A 21,298-nucleotide genomic window follows, 5' to 3' on the forward strand; every position below is an offset into this window, starting at 1 on the left:
TGGGGATCAAGCCTGAAATCCAGACATGTGCCCTTGACCGGAATCAAACCCAGGACCCTTCAGTCCGCAGACCAACACTCTATCCACTGAGCCAAACCACCTAGGGCTATAAAACACTTATAAACTGGAAACATTTTAAGTACAAACTCGGAGGCAACTTGAGTAAGACCCATTCTCCAAAAAATTCTCACTTTCATACAACTGGCTGACATGCTAGATCACCAATAAGCTCTTGGCAAACGCTTTAGTGGATTAATGGTGGGTATGGAAATAGATGTCATTCCAGGTCTTACACAGGCAAGGTGTTCAACCACTCAGATTCCCGGCAAAGCCTGAGTAACACTGCACCCTTTCCAGAACCACAGGTGCTAAAACAGGGATGCGCCCGGGCCCACAGCTCTGTCCCCGGGCCTGTGCTGGGGCCCAGCGTGGCGTGGATGGGAGCCTGGGGAGACATCCCACAGCGGCAGCTGCAACACCTCCTGCGAAGGTGGGTGGTCCAGGCAGGAACCACCTTAAAGTAAAAACGTACGAAAGGAAGAAAAGCTATCACCCCGCTTTGGTGCACAGATGGAGTCACATTCACACTTTCCAAGATGACCGAGAACGTGGACCTGGGACGGTCCAGCCGGGGCGACTGCGTCTTGGTGTGCAAGGTGTGCTGGTCTGGTAAGCAGGTTACCGGGGGCATGACCGCCCTCGGCGTCTAAATCACAGAACGGCCATGAATTTCAAAGCATTCACATTCTCCAGGCCTTGGCTTCCCCAGTGAGTAGGCTGAACTAATGAAGCTCTGAACGCTCCGTCTGCATTTATCACTCAGTCACCTCTACCCTTTAGCAGGTGAGGGAAACAGTGCCCAGAGCTCACTGCTCTCCGGAGTTAAACAGTGGCCCGGCTGGTGTGGCTCAGTGGTTGAGCGTTGACCTATGAACCAGGAGGTCACGGTGCGATTCCTGGTCAGGGCAAATGGCCAGGTTTCGGGCTTGATCCCCAGTCGGGGGTGTGCAGGAGGCAGCCGACCAATGATTATCTCTCATCATTGATGTTTCTCTCGCTCTCCCTTCCTCCCTGAAATCAATAAAAATATACTTTTTTTAAAGTGCCCTGAGAACCAGTAGGGAATGGGTGAAAGGACAGAAGTTCCCTGGTAATAAATACATGTTTAAAACAGACCACTTATGGGTCTCCCCTCTCCTGCTGTACCCACCATCTGCTTGTGTTTAACATGGCACCTTCATATTTTGGTATGAAGCCTGTTTTTACTGCTGACAGAAGGATGAAGAACAGCATCACGTTACGACAGCTTTCCACCCCTCACAGCTGAGATGTTAATCAACAAAATGCCTGCATATTTCTCCCTGCCGCGTCCTGACACCCCACCCCCACACTCAAGGGCTTCACAGGAGCTGGTGCTGTCCAGCCTCCCGTCCGCTAGCCCACAGCTGGACGAGGCACACGGCCCCTGCTCCCCTGTGTCCCCACTAGAAGCCCAGGAGGTCTCCTAGGCACCAGCAGGCCCTGTCAATTCTGTAGCGACTCCCTCCGATCCTCTCCACGGGTCCCAGCAAACCCTGCTCTCAGCCCGGTGGGACCTGATGCCACGAAGGAGAGCCGCGCCGATCGCCCAGGCAAAACGTGGCTACACTCCATCTGCGCTTTTCTAACCAGAGACCATCAGAGAAAGAATGAAGGCTGAATGGCCCTGAGCCTTGGCCTGTGGCCTGTGAGGGCTGAGGAAGAGGCCACAGTCCAGTGCAGGCTCCTCCAGGTCCCAGGGATCCAGTCCAAAGTCTGGAGAGCATCGCACGCTGACAACAGTCAGCACAGTTCAGGGAGGTGACAGGAAACCACGCACGGTCGTGTGTTCAGGGAGGACGGGCTGAGCAAACGTTAGGAACGGGAGTGGGTGGTCTGCAGGCTGGTCCCCGTCGGGTCACTAACTGCTGCGGGGCCGGGACAAGCCCCGCGCTCATGGAGGAAGGCCCACTTCCTTCCTCAGTTTCCTCTTGTAGGAACTGCCTGTCCTACCTCACAAGGGCACCAGAGGAGAAACACTCCAACCAGACATGCTACCCCTCCCAGGGGCAGAAGATGACACTATGGTAGGAAGTCTTCTAAGACATGGTTTGCCCCGGGGGAGCTAGCAGCAGAGGTAAGCGAAGCATGAAGAAGCAAACGTGACTTAAACATCAATTAAAGGTAAGTGGCAGACAGGACACGGAGTTAACGGGCATGGGCACAGAATTAAATCCAGTGAGTGGCACCAGCCCTCAGCGACGCCAAATGGGAGCGCTCCTGGCCGGAAGTCCAGGAGGAGTCCCCAAAGAGGACCTGACCCGCGTGACCCGAAGCACGTGCAGGACAAGGGCTAATACTCCAGGCGGGAACGGGCGAGGCCACCTGGGCTGAAGCCAGGGACTTTGGGCAGGTGTGCTGGGCTAAGTTCAAAAGGCAGGTCGACGTCACATCACAGCCGAGGACTTAATTCCTTGCCAAGGGATCCTCACCTGGTCCTTTACCCAGAAGCAGCCAGAGAAAACGGATGAGCAGCCGGGTGGTGGGTACAAAGTGTGTTTATAGCTTCCGAGCATCACACAAATGCTTTGTCACCGCTGCTATTCTCGGCACCTACCCTGCAGCCCAGCACCGTGTACAGCAAGCATGTCAAACTCAAGGCTAACACGGGCCAAATAAACAAGGCATGCGGCCCGAGGACTGCGAGTTTGACATGCTTGGTGTAAAGGGTACCCAGATGGCAGAATAAACACATTAAAAGACAAGACAGACCAGTGGATAGTTTATATCAATTTAATCACTGAACAGGACTCTGCACCAGATGGAGCAGCCAAGGTAAGAAAAGCCCAGAACCTCTAACAGTGGTTCTCAACCCGTGGGTCACGACCCCTGAAAATACACCCTGCATATCAGATATTTATATTACGATTCATAACAGTAGCAAAATTACAGTTACGAAGTAGCAACTAAAATAATTTTATGGTTGGGGGTCACCACAACATGAGGAGCTGTATAAAAGGGTTGCGGCATTAGGAAGATTGAGAACCACTAGAACATAAGCAACTGAACTCAAACAACCTGAGTTTAGAATGCAGACTTTCTCTACGTGAATGTACCCTTAGAAGCCAGGGTTCTAAAACAACTTTTTATTTTTTAACTGTTTTTTTAAAATATATTTTTATTGATCTCAGACAGGCAAGGCGAGGGAGAGGGAGACAGAACCATCAATGATGAGAATCATTGATTGGCTGCCTCCTGCACGATTGGGGATTGAGTCCACAGCCCGAGCATATGCTCTGACCAGGAATCGAACCGTGACCTCCTGGTTCTTAGGTCAATGCGCAACCACTGAGCCACCACAGCTGGGCTAACACAACTTTCTTGACCACATTCTTGGTCCTCCTCCTTCCCTGGCCACGTCACTGCTTAGATCACTGCCTGTGCCCCAGGACTAAGGTGCAGACGGGAGAGAGTCTCTGGATTCCGTGGGTCTGGGAGACGTCACAGAAAGAGACAGGCTGGTATCTCAGGTGCAGGCCAAGGCACGGAAGAATCCCAGTGTCCAGTGTCTACTGGACAGTGACGAGTGGGAGTGGGGAAGGCTGAGCCGGGGAGCAGAAGCACCAATTCCATGGCCTGAATCGGGTTATCGTTTCCCCCCTTCACAGCAGGTTAAAGGAAGGGCCTGGCTTTCTGAGCATCACTGTGAGTCGGCCATCACACCAGGTGTTCTCTGTTCAGTCTCACCTAATGCTCACAACTCCCCCCGTGGAGCACTGCGCCCCTTGTTTCTATCGATGCTGGGGCTGCAGCCCATAGCAGGCAGGTCTCTCTGCCCAGGGCCATGCAGCCAGGGCAGAGCAAGCCCGGGTTCCAGCAGGCTCGAGGTCCTTCCCTCCCCATCCACGCCATGTGTGCTCCCCAAGAAAGACCAGGAGCTCTAGGCTTCTGGATTCCAGGAAACAGGCACCAAAAGGTGGGAGGGAGCACAGGACAGGAAGCCCAAGTCTCCCATAAACAAGCTGTGACGGGTGGAGGACAACTTTCTGTCCCTCACATGAGCTTGGAGCCAGAAACCTGGGCCAATGCCTTCCAGCTCCGGCTCTCCTTCCTGCCACCACAGCCCCATTTCCAAAGACAAATATCAGTGGCAATCTGAAGCCCTACCAGTAAGCATGCCTCGGGCCAGGGCGTGCCAGGCTGAGGAGTGACCAGAAGGCTGGACTTTGTTTCAGCGAGTCCCACGGTTCAGCAAGTCCTACCTCAAACTGCAATCCGCATCTAAGAATGCCTCAAGGATAACCCTGTTAACCTCCCCCACATCTCCTGCGTGAGCTCATTGCTTGAAAAATCGTCTCCAATGAAGCCACAGCTGTGGGAGCAAGAAGGTGGGACTGGCAGGGTGTTTTCCTTCTTTAATTGCAAACGATGGATGTGCCAACAAGCAGCCTTTAGCCAGAGGCAGAGCCCGTCCCTGCGAAGGGAGAAGGCAGAGGCTGGGGGTGAAGTCCAGACCCGTCAGGCTGTGGGAACGGAGTGGAAAGTGAGCCCAATTGTAAGCTCACACACTCAAGGCGGCAGCATGGGCCCACCCCACCCTGTTCCCTCCCAACACCCTCAGGGTGAGGCACTAGGGCAGTGATGGCGAACCTTTTGAGCTCAGCGTGTCAGCATTTTGATAAACCCTAACTTAAATCTGGTGCCGTGTCACATATAGAAATTTTTTGATATTTGCAACCATAGTTGCAAATATATTTTATATATTTAAATGCCATTTAACAAAGAAAAATCAACCAAAAAAATGAGTTCGCATGTCACCTCTGACACGTGTGTCATAGGTTCGCCATCACTGCACCAGGTGATGGAGGGGTAGGACTTGCCTCCATAGGATGGAGCCAGAAAGAAGAACGCTCTCGATGGCCGTTGCTCCAAAGTGGACATTTTTATATGATGTGGGGGGAGCCAGTGGTGACGTGCCCCCCAGAGTTGTGGTTCGACAAGAGGCCAGCAGACCTCCACGTGCGTCAGGATAAGGCAGTGGGAGGAGGGGCAAACGGAAAAATTGCTATGTCATCAAAATCCCCATGGAATCGTGCTGAACGATAAACCTATGGAGCATGTGCTACGTACAAAGCCCTGTGCGAATCATTAGGAGGAGCCGGGTTCCCACGTGAGGAGCACGTCACAACAGGTGGGGGGGGGGAACGGGGGAAGGGAACGGGGAACCCCCATCCAATGTCCTGAGGCTTCCCTGCGGCAGGGAGGAGAGTGTCTGAGGAGCCTTGGGTCACCTGAGTCACTAGCCTGCCCATCCCACTCTGTCCAAGGAAAGAGCATGTCAAAGTGGGTGTTTCTTTAAAACCTTGAATTTGATCATGAACCCTAAAAATGACCAGGAAGTGGGAGCTAAGAAAAATATTTTCATGCGTCTGGTAGCAGCCAGACCTGGGGGAAAGTTATGAGTCACCTGAGACTCGAACATGCCTTCCAAGAAAGCATCCGCTCTCTGTTCTCCAGGCTCGGCCGGCAGGCCCTCCCTCCTGCTCCACCCTCCACAGGCCCACAAAGCCTGCATTCAGGTCAGCCTCCGCAGGGGCGCCCTCCAGGGGCCAGCAGCCCTCGGGATGAATCATCCTAACCTAACTCACCAGGGATTGGCGGGCAGCTCTTCCCAGAGCCTCCGGGACCCCCCGCCTTCCCCCGCCCATCCTCCCAAATGGATGACCCTCAACTCGTAGGAAAACCAACACCTGCTCCTTTTAAATAACTCGCTAACAGCCGACAAAAGCTAACCAGTGGCTCAGGACGCTGCCAGCTGATTCACATCCGCCACACACAGGTGACTGGTCCCCCAGCTCCTGCAGAGGGGGCGGAGGACAGACATCCTCCTGGGGAAGGTGTAAACTGGCTCAGGACCTTTGTTTGTCAGCCTACAAATCAGGTGCTGGGCGTAATGACTCACATGAAAAAAAAATTCTATTTCTGGGCGAATTTTTCAGTGCAAGTAACACGGAGTATTCTGATGCAAACATGCAGCCTTCTTCCCCTCCCCTCTGGTGCGTAAGCTTTGTTAGGAAATAAAACTGAAACCTGGAAAGTCACAACTTCCCACACAGAAGCACACAGCGGGGAAGCGAGAGGGTTTGAAGCCGGTCGAGGGACCCTTTGTGCCCCATTAACTCTTATGTCACATTTCCCAAATTCTTGGTTAAGACAGCTTGAAATTTTACCAAAAAGTGATTCGTTTGGTTTAACAATATTCTTTTCTAAAAAATGCAAATATGCCTCTAATAGAAACATGGTATATTGGTGATTCACACCCCCTCTAACAAATCAGTTCAGTGCAGTGGTTCTCAACCTTGGCTGCACATTAGAATCACCTGGGAATCTTTTTAAAATCCTGATTTCTGGGCCTCATCCTCCGGAAATTCTGTTTCTTTTTATGGGGTGAGGCCACAACATTAGTAACAAAGAAACAGAATTTCCGGAGGATGAGGCCCAGAAATTGGGATTTTAAAAAGATTCCCAGGTGATTCTAATGTGCAGCCAAGGTTGCGAACCACTGGTTCAGTGCCATTTGGAGAAAAAAGAGTTGAGAGCAGCTGGGAGGGAGGGAGGTACCCCCCCTAGTGGTAACACCCTGACTCCCAAGACCATCAGGGGTCTCTGACTCGCTCATCCTCAGGCATATCACCCCAGTCCACTCTGAGGGAGACGTACAAGTAAAAGTCCGTTACAAAATAGGACTCTGTCATTTCCCTGAACAACTTCCATGGAGGTGTCACGTCAAACAGACCCGGAGCCAGGCTGCCTGCCACTGAGGAGCTGTGACTGGGCCAGCTGCTAACCTCCCTGGCCCAGCGTATCATCGGATCCCCCGGAGGGTAGGCGGGGATTCCAGGACAGAAGATGCGGCGTTTTTAGAACAGCACCCGCACCTGTTAGCTGGCACTTAGCAACGCAGGTCACCCACTTGAGCTCAATTTCCTCACCTGTAAACAGGGGACAGAAACCAGAAGGCGTGTGTTCCTTTAGCCCTTAATCCAGGAGGAATCAGGTGGGGTTTATCCTCTCTTAGCTTTCTCTTTCCAGGTTGTATTCTTTTTCTTTCTTGCTGGCTTGGTGTGTGTGTGTGTGTGTGTTTTGCCAGATGGTAGAATTTTATGGTTTTATTAACACAAGTGCAACGTGCACACAAGCTGTCTCCTCATTTTCTTTGCCGCGCAGCCTGGCACTGGGACTGGTGACTCGGGGCCGCTGGGCTGCCCTCTCGCAATGTGTGGTTCGGGGAGACACGGTGGGCAACCTCGGCACGTCAGCAGCACGTCAGGCTCCGGGACCTTCGAACGCCATGGGCAGCGTGTGCTTTGTTTTTCCTGTTGCTCCCCGAGCCCGTGCTGGCCATCAGGATCGGCCTGGAATCCTGCTGGCCTTACCCCGGAGGAATCACTGTGGAATCCGACAGAGTGGGGGTTTGTCTGCTCTTAGCTTTCTCCTTCTGGGTCACAGTCATTTTCTTAAAACTCTGCTTCAACCCCTTTCAGTTGTTCTACCCCTCGCCGTGGATTGGAAGGTAGAAGAGCACGTTCACAGGGAAAGTGAGCTCCGCCATCTGAGGGTGCAGCGGGCCCAGGAAAGGAACCTGCCACTCAACGTTCAATCCCTTCTCCCGGCGCTTCGGCAGAAAGATGGTTTGGGCTTAAACACCCTCAGAGCCGGGGGAACTCCTCACTCCCACAGCAGCTCTGCGCCCGCTGGAGACGCCCCGGTCCTTATGCTCCTACCCTCTGCGAGCATGCGGCCACATCTGTGCTGCCACAGACGCCTGATGCCTGTCGCCACGGTAATGGCCGCAGGCGGGTTACAGTTCGGAGGACTTTAAAACGTTACCGAGTTGGAACCTCACAACTTCTCTGAGACGTAAGTAGGGCAGGTATTATTCCATCTCCAGCAAAATAAAGGGGTGGGGGGAGGGCTCGGCAAGTTCAGGTGACGCTGCCCACTTTTCCTATGAAACTGCAGAGTCCGGACCCACGTCTTCTAACGCCAGGTCGGGCTGTCGGTCCTTTTCTGCCCCCCTGGCAGTGCAGAGCCGTGAGGTGCCCATGATACCCCTGCCCGTAAAGAACAGCACCAGCACCTCTCCCGGCCCCTCCTGCTGTTCCGTCTCCATGAGTCACCATGCGAGGTCAGCGGGAGTTTTGCCAACATACGAACAGCTTAGTATATTACTTTAATTAGGAAACCAAAGAAAGGCATAACAGGAAAGGTATTCAGACAGCATGTTCCCTAGAACTTCACAAAATCCAACCTACAGCAATAATTAGCTGGTGGCCAGCTCCGCCTCCATGCCCAGGCTAAACAGAATATTTTAGCCAGTTACGTTCCCAGATGCCAGCAGCCACTCACCTCTCACCACCTCTGGAAATTACACATAACATAGAATTAAGATAACGCCACCGGTGAGAGGTCTGCATTATACGGTGATGTAATCAGCCACAGAAGCACAAAGATCATCTAACACGTGGAGGGCGTTTACCGCAGAGCTGTTATCGCCCACAGGGAAGGGCAATCCTTCACAATAGAGTATAATTTGCCTTGTTTTGCATTTCTGAGCGGCTGTATTTCCTATGTCAGCGTTGACCACAGCAGACACGTGAGGGGTTAGAGAGAGGACACAGTTACCTTACCCGCCTGTCCCCTACACTGCAATGTCCCAGGAAGGCTTTCGCCGCCTTGCTGTGGGGATGTGGTCCTTTTTAGTGCCAGAGACTGGGATGCTGCAGGCTGAGCTGACAGGAAGTGCTCCACATCCCAGTGAAGTGGGGAGGAGGAGGGGAGCCCGTGGCCGAGTCCGGCTGTCTCATGGTACAAGGAAAGGGCTGTGGCCACCTGTGCTGGGGAGGCTGAGGAAGGCAGCCAGGCAGTGACTGCAAGCCCCCGGTCTCAGCTCAGAGCTCAGGGTCTCCTACCACGGAGCCTCCACAGCTGCTTCCGGGAAAGCCTGCCAGGCGGGGCCCCTTTCCAGGCTCTTTGTCAGTGTTTCCTACACCTAACGGATCGTCTTTGACTCTCGGTACACAGGCAGAAGGTGTCCCCTGCCTTCACTAACAATGCCACATTAATAAAACATACTTGGATCCATTCATTCAAATAAATATTGAAGCGCCCGTGTGGCCGGTGCCAGGACAGATGCAGGAACGACTCAGGTGCAGTTCCTCTTCTCAGAGGCACCTCTGAGTTTGCACCCCAGTGCGTGGCCACCTCTCCTCAGCCCGCTGGGGTCACATCTGACGTGTCGTTGTGGGCATCAAACGACCGTGTGAGGCCCTCTGGGATGACAGGGGTGCCCACAGAGATTCTCCTTAAAGATATGCCGGACACTGGCATAGCGAGTGGCCCTGAACACTCTCCGGCTGTCCTGTGCCCGGGAGACAGCTTCACACCCACGTGCAACAGGCAGTGAGTGTCATCGTGGCTGGGAAGTACACTGATTTATAAAACGTCCTAGGTCTGAGTGTGATCGGATGCCATGAGGGCGTGGAAAGGTGGGTGGGGCAGAGCCATGGTCTCGGGGTTCATCTGACACAGGACTGTGACCTCGTCCAGTCCCTACTTCTCACTGAGGCTCACTAAACATACTTTTGCTGATCTATGACATATCACTGTCTTTTCTTTTTTTAAAAAATTGTAAAATATTACAGACTATTTTTTAAGTACAGAGATATTAGAGCAGACATCCATATCCCCAATGCACATTTTTACATATTTTACAGCCTCCTCCTAGTTGCTTTATACATCTTTTAAACAAATTTATAGTTACTGTTGAGGGTTCCTTCCCCATTCCCTCTGCCTCGAAAGATAACCATTATCTTGACAATGGAAGGATTCCCTCACACCATGTGTGTGAGCCATGACCAAATATACATATATATCCCTCAATACAGTTTGACTGTCCACCTTAGATAAATGTAGCATGTCCCACATAGGCCATACTTCTGTTGTTTCCCACTCGCCACTGATATTCATCCTTGTTGATACATGTAGATCTGGTTCACTCATTTCAGTATTTCACTGCGCGTGTGAGTGTGTGTGCGTGTGTGTGTGTGTGCATACACACGCTTGTACATTGTTTATCCACTCTCCCATCAACGGGCCTCGACAAGTGTGCACTAACTTACTAATTCATCAAACATTACTCAGACTCTACTGTGTGTGCCATACACTATGCGGGCGCCAAAGACCTACAAAGAAACTATAAAATTCTTGCACTCAGGCCAAAGGTAAAAAGCTCCCGTGTGGCCATGCCACGGGTAGGGGAGGCCTGCGGACTGTGCCAGCGGTCAGCTGGGTGTTTCTGTCTAGAGCCCAGGAAGGGAGGGAAGGCTTAGCCATGAGCTTAGAGGTCTCGTGCTTCCAGGGGCAGGGGGAGGCCGCGAGAGCCTGCTAAGGGGAACTGACCAGCCCACCCACTGCAACATGCATAATAAAAACAGACTGTTGTTTTTATGCCACTACATGTTGGGGTGTTTGCTCGCAGCGACAGATAACCAAAACAGGAGGTCACTCCACCAAATCCCCAAATCGGACTGACGGCGAGGGTAGCCCTCCCCAGCAAGTCCCGTAGGCGGCCCCCGTGATGGCGCGTCTGGCCCTGCTGGCGTGTCTGACGGCTGCACAGAGTAACAGGCACGCTGACAGCTCCCATCAACATTTTGACATATCCTCTCACACAACCCACCCATTGTCTGGCCTTCAAGGACCAGCTCGAATCTGTATTTTAGACATTATCAGGTTTTTCTAATTGGATGATGTATTTGAGAATACTGCCATTTAAAATGTAATCATTCATGTATGTATAATTTATATCCCTCGTCTTCAAATAAAAATAAAAAATAAATACATCCCCCATCTTCTGAAAAAGATTGGTAGCAAAGCCATTCATTTTGTACTGTCTTTCTCATCGTTTTGCATCTTTATCTTAGCTCCCCATCTGCAGGATACAATCCCTTGGAAGAAGGTTGTATATTATACATCTTTGGTTCTTCCAACATCTTCAGTGCAGGAGAAGGCTGACGCCAGTGCCTGACAGAGGCTTGTTGCCGGAGCTGTATCGCTCCCAACCTTGGTAACATCCTTTGGGGGGAAATGTCTCTTTAAAATGTGTGTAATTCCTGGCCAGTCACCGGCCAAGGTATCCTTCCAGAAGCCAAGCCAGTTTCCTTTTTAAGTATCGTTTTTTAAAGTTCATCTAAAGCTCAAGTGATGGGGACCCTTCCTGCAAGAACTGTAACTGTGCAAAGTAAGCAAAGCGTCCCCGGGAGGAGCTAACGAAGGCGTCCATGGGGGACAGACTCCAGGTCTGCGGTGAGAACGAAACCATGGCCGCTGACAAGGTGCTGTGGACTGATTGCTGTGTCCCCCCCCAAAATCACAGATGTTGAAGCCTAAGCCCCAGTGAGATGGTGTTTGGAGCTGAGGCCTTTGGGTCTGATTAGGCCACGAGGGTGGAACCCTGCTGAATAGGGTGAGCACCCTGAGGGCTGCAGAGAGCAGAGCTCCCTGCTTCCCCCAATGAGGACATGGTGAGAAGATAGCTGTCTAAGACCCAGGTAGCAGGCCTCCCCGAGGCTGAACCTGCCACAGCCCGGATCCTGGACATCCCAGCTCCACAGCCGTGACAAGTCAATGGCTGAGTTTATAAGCCACTCGGTCGAAGGTAGTCGGTGGCAGCAGCCCACACGGACGAAGATGCAGGACTCCAGGAAATGACAGCTACAGGTTGTTAATGACTATCCCTCAGGACTCCAGGAAATGACAGCTACAGGTTGTTAATGACTATCCCTCATTCATCACCACATCCCACTGGAATTCAACAACCAGCATTTATATGCTCTACAGTCAGCATTTATTCTAAACTGGGAAATCACCCCATCCCACTGCAGGTGGGTTTTCTGCTGCTGTTTCTGCTAATGCTATTGTACTCTCCCCCCCCCCTTTTTTTTAATCCTTGGTTTAAAAAAAAATCACGCTCAGTGGTTGAAAGTCGACCTTTGAACCAGGAGGTCACGGTTCGATTCCCAGTCAGGGCACATGCTCGGGTTGCAGGCTCAATCCCCAGTGTGGGGCCTGCAGGAGGCAGCTGATCGATGTTTCTCTCTCATCATTGATGTTTGTATCTCTCTCTCCCTCCCTCTTCCTCTCTGAAATCAATAAAATATACATTTTTTTTAATCACCAAGAAAATTTCAAAATATAATTTTAAAAATCAAGGCAGAGTAGCTCCCCAGCGTCTTATGCCCCAGACTCTTCCTACAACTGACCTGGCGCGCGTTACAGTGCGGCACAGGGGAGCGACTACCTCGCGGATCCATTGGGAGAGAGCCGCAGGGTCCCACCGCGTCCCGCTGCAGCATGGGGCGAGGGCTTTCTTATCCACGTGCAAGCGAGCTGTGTTCTGAGTTCTGAGTCTGGAACTCAGAATTCACTTTTTCCATAGGAACAGCCCTGCACACGATAGGCTCCCAGGACAGCCCACACAGCCGATAGGCCCAAAACAGGGTAAGCCTCTGTCTCTATGAGGAAGCGCCTTTCAGCACGCGTGTGCTGAGCATCCTGTGCCCCCTCCGCTGGGGCGGGGTGGGGGCCCTTGTGCATACAGACCTGATGCTTTGCAGCCACCACCCCCTGGTCCCAGGAAACCGGACAGCGTCCTCGACTGTCATTCAGATGCCCTGGGGATTTATAAAGGACTTGTTAAAGCTCACAGCAGCCCATCTCACAGCGGTTTTGAGCCATCGATGTGCCTTTAGGGTTATAAATGCTGCACACTCCCCGCCTGTACCTGGTTGGTAGAAGTTCTCTCCTCTCGTGTTCTCTAGCGCTCTACCTGAAAAGTCTCCCAGGGGACTTACCCATTTTACTCACTTTTCACTTATTTGCATCCCTGTCCTTGCATTCTTAGAAATTCAGTCACCACCACTGCGCGTACGAAAGCTATCATTACCATTTGGGGATGGCGCCTCGTATTCTTAACAAGCACGACTCTCACCCTTCCACCCTCACAGCCCTCCCCTGAAGCAGGTACACTCAGCCAGTGGAGGGATGTACCCCAAACTGGTAGCCCCCAAACATCAACCCAAATCTGGCTACTCTCTGGCCTTCTTTCCCTGGCTGCAGGCTGCTTCTCTCCCCACACAGCAGGCTCTTGGGGACACGGGAAGCCATTTGTTTATCAAATGAGCCACATGCCCCCCCACACCTGACTTATTGCCACACCCTGTTTCACGCAGCTCAGTACCCCTGCCTTCTGTGTGGTGTCTGCTTGCTGCTTCCGCAGATTTAAACTGCCATTTACATACAGGTTTGTCCTGAAAATGTCCTAACCCTTTTTAAAAATATGTTTTTATTGATTTTTAAAGAGAGAGTAAGGGAAAGAGGCGGGGGGGGGGGCGGGGGTGGAGAGAGAAACATCTATGTGAGGGAGAAACAATTTGGAGGTGAGACCAAATCTGAAACCTGGGCATGTACCCTGACCAGGAATCAAACCTGGGACCTTTTGGTGCATGGATGATGCTCGACCAACTGAGCCACCCTGGCCAGGGCTGTCCTAAAGCTTTTAATACCAACACATTAAAAGGAAAAGCGGGTAAATGGGACTAGAAGGGCAAAGGTCTGACCAAGGGATGATGATGCACTGAGGCCATCCTTAAAAGTATGAGAAATCGGGGACCAATATGACTGCCTAGTCAGGGCAGCCCTGTCACGCGCTGTCACAGGGATTACAGCCCAATGGTCTGGGCTATTTCAGGCTGCCTCTTCACCAGAGTCCAGCATCTGTTACGCCTCTAGGCTTCTAATTTCAGCGGCAGAGACAGAGTCCAGGAAACGAGGCAGACACAACTAAGGGCCTGCAGAAACAGAGAGAAGGTCCAAATAAATCACTGCCTGCCTCGAAGGGATTTCAAATGAGAGTCTCGAACGATGGAAAGACAAGCTGAGAAGAGGAAAATGACAGACAAGAAAAGCATCGTAGCAGAGACAGCCCTAAGCCGAAATTCAGAAGAATCATGCAACAAGACACAGTGATGGCAGCGGCACTCAAAGGGCGGACTGGCTCTTGCACTAAATTAGTGTTTCTCAACCTTCCTAATGCTGCGACCCTTTAATGCAGCTCCTCATGTTGTGGTGACCCCCAACCATAAAATTATTTTCGTGGCTACTTCATAACTGTAATGTTGCTACTGTTATGAATCGGCATGTAAATATCTGACATGCAGGGTGTATTTTCATTGTTCGTGACCCACAGGTTGAGAACCGCTGAGAGGAGCCGAGAGAGGTTAGGCGACGAGCCCACGGACGCTCGGCGTCACGGGGAAGGGAGGTGGCCAGCAGAGCTCCTGCTCGCGGGCACTGTCCTAACACAGCTCCGTGCAGCAGGGCGTGCTGGAAGCCCGTGACTTCGGCTACGCGCCAGTTTTTAATGAAAAAGCGCCCAGTCTACGACGGAGCTATAACAGGGTCATGAAGGTGCCGCGGTAACCAGGTGGTTCCTGGAAGAGGTCGGTCAGATGCTGAGCTCAACCATAACTTGCAGGCTTTCCGACGGGATGACATTGGATTTCCTAGAGCCACCGTCCTGAACAACTGCCAGCCACATACTGGAGCTGAGAATGGAATTAAAGGGCCGAGGAAGGGATACTGTAATAAGGAGAAACAGAACACATTAAGTAGATCGGCCAATATTCGTTAACTTACGGAGTCACCGAATAAATGTCAAGACTGTTGGGCTCCAAAAATGATTTCAAGAATTGAAAGCCTGCGCTTGACATAAAATTCAGAATCCATAAAAAAGCAACGGACAGGTTTGACAGCACTCGTTTTTTAAAAGGCTCTCCGTAAACAAATTTATAAATGAATGACAGAAGATGGGAAGAAACACTCACAAATGTACAGAGAAAGGTTTAATATCTTTTATTCCCGAAGCGTCTATACATCAAGGAACAAGACACAAATGACCTGTCAATAGGCAATTCATCCCAGAGACACCCAGAGCCAACCAACAGAGAGAAAGATGCGCGGACTCACTCAGGATTCAAGAAATGGCCATAAGCAATGAGACACCATGTGTGAACCTACACGTTTTGCAAAATATCAAAAGACTGGTGGTACCAAGAGATGAGGACAGAAAGGCCAACAAGATGAAACCTGGGAGGGCAGCTTGACCTAGTGAGGCCGAGTCTAGGCGTCTCCTCCCAAAGCAGCGGGCCTGATGAAGACGTAAACACACGGAGACAGGAGACCTGGCCTAAATTTCCACCAGCACGGGGCGGGGTGGGGGGTAGCATGTTGTTAGTGGTCGCTAATGTGCTGTGGTAAACTAATATGGGTGATTTGGAAAGATAAACAAGGTGTGTTATATGCAAAACGTAAGTTACAAAACATTTTAAATAGTATGATACTTGTGTGTTTTGTTTGTTTGTTTGTTTGTTTGTTTGTTTGTTTAAAATGGACCTATGATGACAAAGGGCTCGTGTGGAAAGTTTACACCAGAACCTAACAGTTTATCTCAGAGCAGAGCAGGCGGAATGAGAAGGAAGGAGATGTGTTACGTGAAAACCAGTGAGATTATGGATGATACTTTATTGTTTTCTGTGTCTTCTCGGTTTTCTAAAATACGAGCTCTTTTGTAGACAGGAAAACACTCAGTAAAGATACTAAAGATCTCATCATGAAATATGTAGAAAATGGCAGTTCGTTCTGCCCAGGGGAAACGTAGAGACAACCCTCACTCCCCACCATTCCCCCATGAGGACGTTCACCGAACGAAGAAATGAGTGTATGCAGACCAGGCCCGACTTTATCGGAGACGGAACACAGCCTGTGTCCTCTGGGGTTCCTGGAAGTCTCCGCCTGCACGCCTGATCACGTCACACAGGACGCCGCTGGGCGTGGCACCGACTCTTTCTGTAACTATTACGCCACTGAAAACTGAAGCAAGGACCAGTGTCTGAGGCCCTGTCCCATGTGTAAACCTGCATGGCTTACACATCCCACACCGGGGGGCTCTTGAATGCATACTCTGCAACCGAGTATCTCCCGCTGAACTGTCCCCATGTCATGGTCTGCCTGACAAAGCCATTCATCCTTTGGGGACTGACGCCTTGGCAGGGCCTGAAATTCTACCCATGAAACAGAAGCAGGAGCAGTTCCCTGCACTTCCCTCTCCAGCACACCAAGGCCATCGTTCACCCGTGGAATCAAGGAACTGAAGGAAGACCTTAGGAGTAGAAAGATGGACGCCTGCTTTACCACCGTGTGTTTCTGCTTCTCCACTGGATACATGGAACCTGCTTACATAGCGAAGCCGGCGTGCACTGGGCTCCAGGAGTGAGGACAGACACTGGGGCCCAACCAAACCTTTGATTCCCAGACCTACTGCTCCCTGGCCCCTCAGAGGCCCTCAGGACAGACCCTGATACGTCACTGCACTGATGAAAAGTGTGTGGTCCACGTCTAACGTACAAAATGGCTTGAACACAACTGTAAGAGAAGTCCTTGAACCACAGCGGTGTGGTCCGAGTAGCCCTATGTGGCTTTGCTCAACAGTAGAACTTATTTAGATGTAGACTTATTTAGTTCTGGTACGTTTGGGGGAAATCATTCGCCACTTCAGAGCAGCAGAAAGTAAGGATTATTTTCCAGGTGATAAGCGTGATGGATTCGTAGACACGACAGGCAAAAGGCTTTAGGTTCTGAGGAAGGTGCCACCAAAGGACACAGCCAGCGGTCAGGGAGGGAGAGTAACTCCTGGTGCCAGCCCCGGACTTGCCAGGTCTAGAGGTGAAGCCCTGGCAGCTCATGAAGCAGCTGCAGGTGCCAAAGGCCCTGATGCCAACAGGGAAACCAGGGCAGCAGATCACAGCCACTGGTGAAACCAGCATTCGAGCGAAACCAAGATACAGCAGCGAAACTGGAGACGGCAGTTTGGGGCTGACAAAGAAAAGTCCGCGGCCAGGGAACTGATCCTCGGCCCCAAACAAAGGTGAACTACACCTGTGTTGCCAGAGAGGCTGGTAGTGTGCGCCAGGAAAGGGCAAGACCGACCAGCCTCCCTGAAGTCCGGGCAGAGACCGCCTCTCAGGATGCGCGTAAACAATTCGCTGCAGGATAAAACACTGACTTTCACGGTGCCTCCACGATGCAAAGTGCTGACAGCTAACACTCTCCCTCGCGCAGGCCAATGCCTGTATTTACTCAGTGGTATTCATAGCAGTTAACGCTCCCAGATCCGTGGGGGTGCTACGCTGTCAGTCGTTTACCTCACCCGTATATATTGCTCCAATTGTTTAAGGGCCACGGTGTCCACCGGCAATTGTTGCCTCGGCGCTAATAGTTGCCATGTTCTCTGGATTCTGATTATAACGTTCATGGACGATGTCCCCAAGATCCCCATCAAAACCAACACTAAAATGTCCGTCAACTACGCCAAGCTGGTGGCTTCATGAAGAAAGAGAGAGGAAAACACAGCCCTTGCTGCACGGAGCTCGTGAGCGACAACTCGCCATGTGTGCTGCCGGAGCGCCCAGCGTGAACCATAACTGCGCTTCCAGAACAGCTGAGGGTCAGGAGAGGGGCACAGACGGCAAGTGCAGAAGCGTGGGGGCGGGGTCAACTGGGAGGGGCTGCCAGAGACAGTAGGATTTATTTTAGACAGAAGCAAGAGAAAGGCCAGAGGCTGAGCGACAGGAATAAACTAGTGCAGACAACGGTGATATAAGGTAGACAATGCACACGGTAAGCCCTCCTGTGCAGTCAATGCAGCGACTCGACTACCTGCTCTTGGAGCACAGGTACCTCGGGGAGCAGCAGCGACTGACAGGTGGCTCGGGGAAGAGCGCCTCACCTGAGGGAGCAGTCAGACTGTGGAGCCTCAGGTCCGCGTGGCCTGCTGCTGTCTCCAGGAAGAAAACCCGAGGATGCCGAGGCCTTGGCCCCCTCTGGTCTCTCCCAGCACCCACCGCCTGCCCCCAGCACCCACCACCTGCCCACAGCACACCTTCACACTCCCCCGGACGGAGCTGGAGACCAGACAGCAGTGGCCTCCATGTGAATGATCCAAGCACAACTGTAAGAGCAGAGTGGCCCTCAGCACCTGCTGTGAGACTTCAAGCACAAGGTCCCTATGTAAGGAGGCAGTTATAGCCCTAGCCGGTTTAGCTCAATGGATAGAGCGTCGGCCTGAGGGTCCCAGGCTCAATTCCAGTCAGAGGCATGTACCTTGGTTGCAGGCTCCTCCCCGGCTCGGGCCCTAGTCAGGGCTCGTGCAGGAGGCAACCAATCGATGCGTTTCTCTCATATCGATGTTTCTCTCTGTCTCTCCCCCGCTCTTCCACTCTCCCAAAAATCAATGGAAAAATATCCTCAGGTAAGGATTACCAAAAATAATTAAAAATAATAAATAAATAGACTAATAGATAGATAAATAAAATTTTAAAAAGGAGTCAGTTATAACTAAGATCTATAATAGTCATTATAGTGCCTTCCATTGCTGTATGTTTGCAGGATGTTTTACAATTACCACAAGTAGTTATTAAGGCCCTTAAATTCTCTGCAGTTTATGCGGCAAGTTCTCTCATTAAGGTAAAACTGTCAGGTGACTAACTGAACATTAGGGCTGGAGTTTCTAAGTCTTCGCCTTTTGGGCCATTCCTTTGATCTGCTGAAGGACTGCCTCTTACCAACTCATCCCCTTTTCCTGTGAGGCAATGTAAGCTTCACTAGAGTCACCGGGAGACCTTTATGTGATGCATCTATGGGGCACCTACTGTTTGCCAGGCAGGCTCTACACATTGGGGTGCAAGGGGAGGGATAAACAAGGTCGCTGCTCTCCTGGAGCTCACACATTCTAGCAGTGAAGGCAGACAAAATCAGACACACAGACGCCTGCCACACAGAAAAGCAAGGCCTGGTAAGGGGCTCAGAAACAACCCAAGTGTGGGAATCAACAATGTTATTCAGACCGAGTGATCAAGGAAGGCCTCTCCACGGCAGTGACACTGAGAAAGGAAAGGACAGACATGAGGAACAAGGCCCGGGGACACCAAGCAGGGGAAAGCGTCATGAAGAAGACGGAAGCCCCTCAGAGAGGATCTGGGATGGGTCTACTAGACCCACTTTTACAAAACACAAGCAAAGCAACTCTATCACAGGTGCTGGAGGAGCCTCGTTAGAGAAACACTGCAATCGGATGAACAGGGAGTCCCTCTGTCCACAGCAGTGAGATAGTGACCCATCACAGAACGTACAGCATGAACACAGAGACGTCCCATCAAGATAAAGACAGGGCTCCTACTGAGCCAGCCAGCCACTTCCAGCCACCAGCGCCACAGGCAGACACGTGGTGGGGGCACCCGTGTCCCTCGGCTCAGAAACTCCACGGCGCCCGAACCAGCCCCGCACCACCAGCTGTGTCTTCCTTTGAGCGCCCACCAACGTGATGCTGGACATGGCCACTCCCTACGAAGACCCTTTTTCTGTCCGCCCCAAGTAGGCGCAGACCCTTCTGGTTCTAAACGCATACTCCCATCATAGCAACGAACTCCCGTGGAAGGCTTCCAAACTGGCACGCAGCAGACACTCAATAGCCGGTCAATGATAAATAACAGTGACTAATGACAGTGAAACGCCTACTGTCGAGACGCGTATGAACATGAACCTGTTTCTAACAGCACAACACCCAGCGCAGGGGCTTTCTGCTTTCCCTACAACACTGTACTGAAACGAACTGGGTCATTTAATTCAATAAGATATTTGCTAATGCAACACAACCATCAAACCTCAAACACACGAGCCTATCGCCAACATTAAACGTTCAAATCGCCTCATTTAATCAAGGTTATGTGAGTGACTGCTTATGAATAATGCACCGTAGAGCCCTTTCCCATCACCAGGATTTAATGGCTGTTTCCCCGAAGAGACCGTTTCCACTCACTGCCCCTCTCGCCCCCTGCCCTCCCCTGCCGCCCCGCCCGAGCTGCTGGATGTAAGTGGGCATTCTCTAAAGCTCCCAGCACATTCTCCAAAAAAATGCCCGCTCAGCACCTCCGTGGCCGGCACTGCTTTCAGTACTGGGCGCGAACAGTGAACAAAACAGACACACCCATTAAACTGTTAATGACAACCCTAACTCATGAAGGAGGGGATCTGACTATGTAACCACAGACAGGAAGGGGCGCGGGGGGGGGGGGGGGGGGGAGGGGAGGAGGTGTGATAGAAAAGCCTAGAAAAAAAGGATGGCAGGATAAGAAACGCTTTGTTGAACTCTTACCAGGAGGAGGAGATTTGAATTTTATCATTTATCATGATGTGAATCCTCAATCTTTATTAAACTTTACTCTGAATATAAAAACAAAACGAAAATGGTCCCCGATGGCCCAGCATCACACAGGGCTGGACGTCCAACCAGAAGCCTGACCTGCTCTCCCAAGAGGCCCTGGTGCCTCCCTGCAGCTGTGACAGGTTTTGCCCACTTGCCGCCGGCTCACCAGGACCGGGAGGCAGATAACCACGCTGCACATCTGTGTATCAAGGGCAAGTGAACATCGGAGTAAAAGCTCATGGCTGGGCCTGGGACGCGGCTCTGATACGGCTTAATTACTCAAGTCAGAGCTGCTATTTCCTTTTCTTCGTGTCTGAACAGCAAGTGCGGCCTTGTAATTACGGGGTTCAGATAGGGAGTTGCAATTTGTTTCTGCACATTAAAGAATGTCCAGCCCTAACCGGTTTGGCTCAGTGGATAGAGCGTCGGCCTGCGGACTCAAGGGTCCCAGGTTCGATTCCGGTCAAGGGCATGTACCTTGGTTGTGAGCTCAACCCTGGTAGAGAGTGTGCAGGAGGCAGCTGATCGATGTTTCTCTCTCATCGATGTTTCTAGCTCTCTATCCCTCTCCCTTCCTCTCTGTAAAAAAAAATCAATAAAATATATTTTAAAGAACGTCCAAAAAAGCATCAACTGCCTGGAGACGGGCTGAAGTCAGAGCAGGGGTTTGGCCACCGCCGCCTCCAGCAGGGGAGGCGGGCGGGGGGGGGGGGGGGACGGCACACACGCCTCCCAGCAGCCTCCCTCCCTCCCCACTCCCGTCCTGGCTTTCACTATTATCCTCCGCGGAGCAGCTCAACGACTGTTCTTATCCCCCAGGCATCTCGAATGCTATTTTGGCTTAAAGTACATGGGAGTTTAGCTTTTGTCCAAAGCTTCAAGAGCAGCTCCGCCGGTGGA

At 51.6% G+C, this 21,298-nt stretch overlaps 1 protein-coding gene across 1 annotated transcript in view; it reads right to left on the reverse strand.

Moving 5' to 3' along the window:
* The window catches only part of MYO5B (myosin VB), a gene marked incomplete at its 5' end in the record, with an annotated part of 193,696 nt that overhangs the window by 119,950 nt on the left and 52,448 nt on the right, over window positions 1–21,298 (reverse strand). The window lies entirely within an intron of this gene.

This window comes from Myotis nattereri, assembly GCF_964212035.1.
Source record: "Myotis nattereri genome assembly, chromosome: 8".
Taxonomy (NCBI): Eukaryota; Metazoa; Chordata; class Mammalia; order Chiroptera; family Vespertilionidae; genus Myotis; species Myotis nattereri.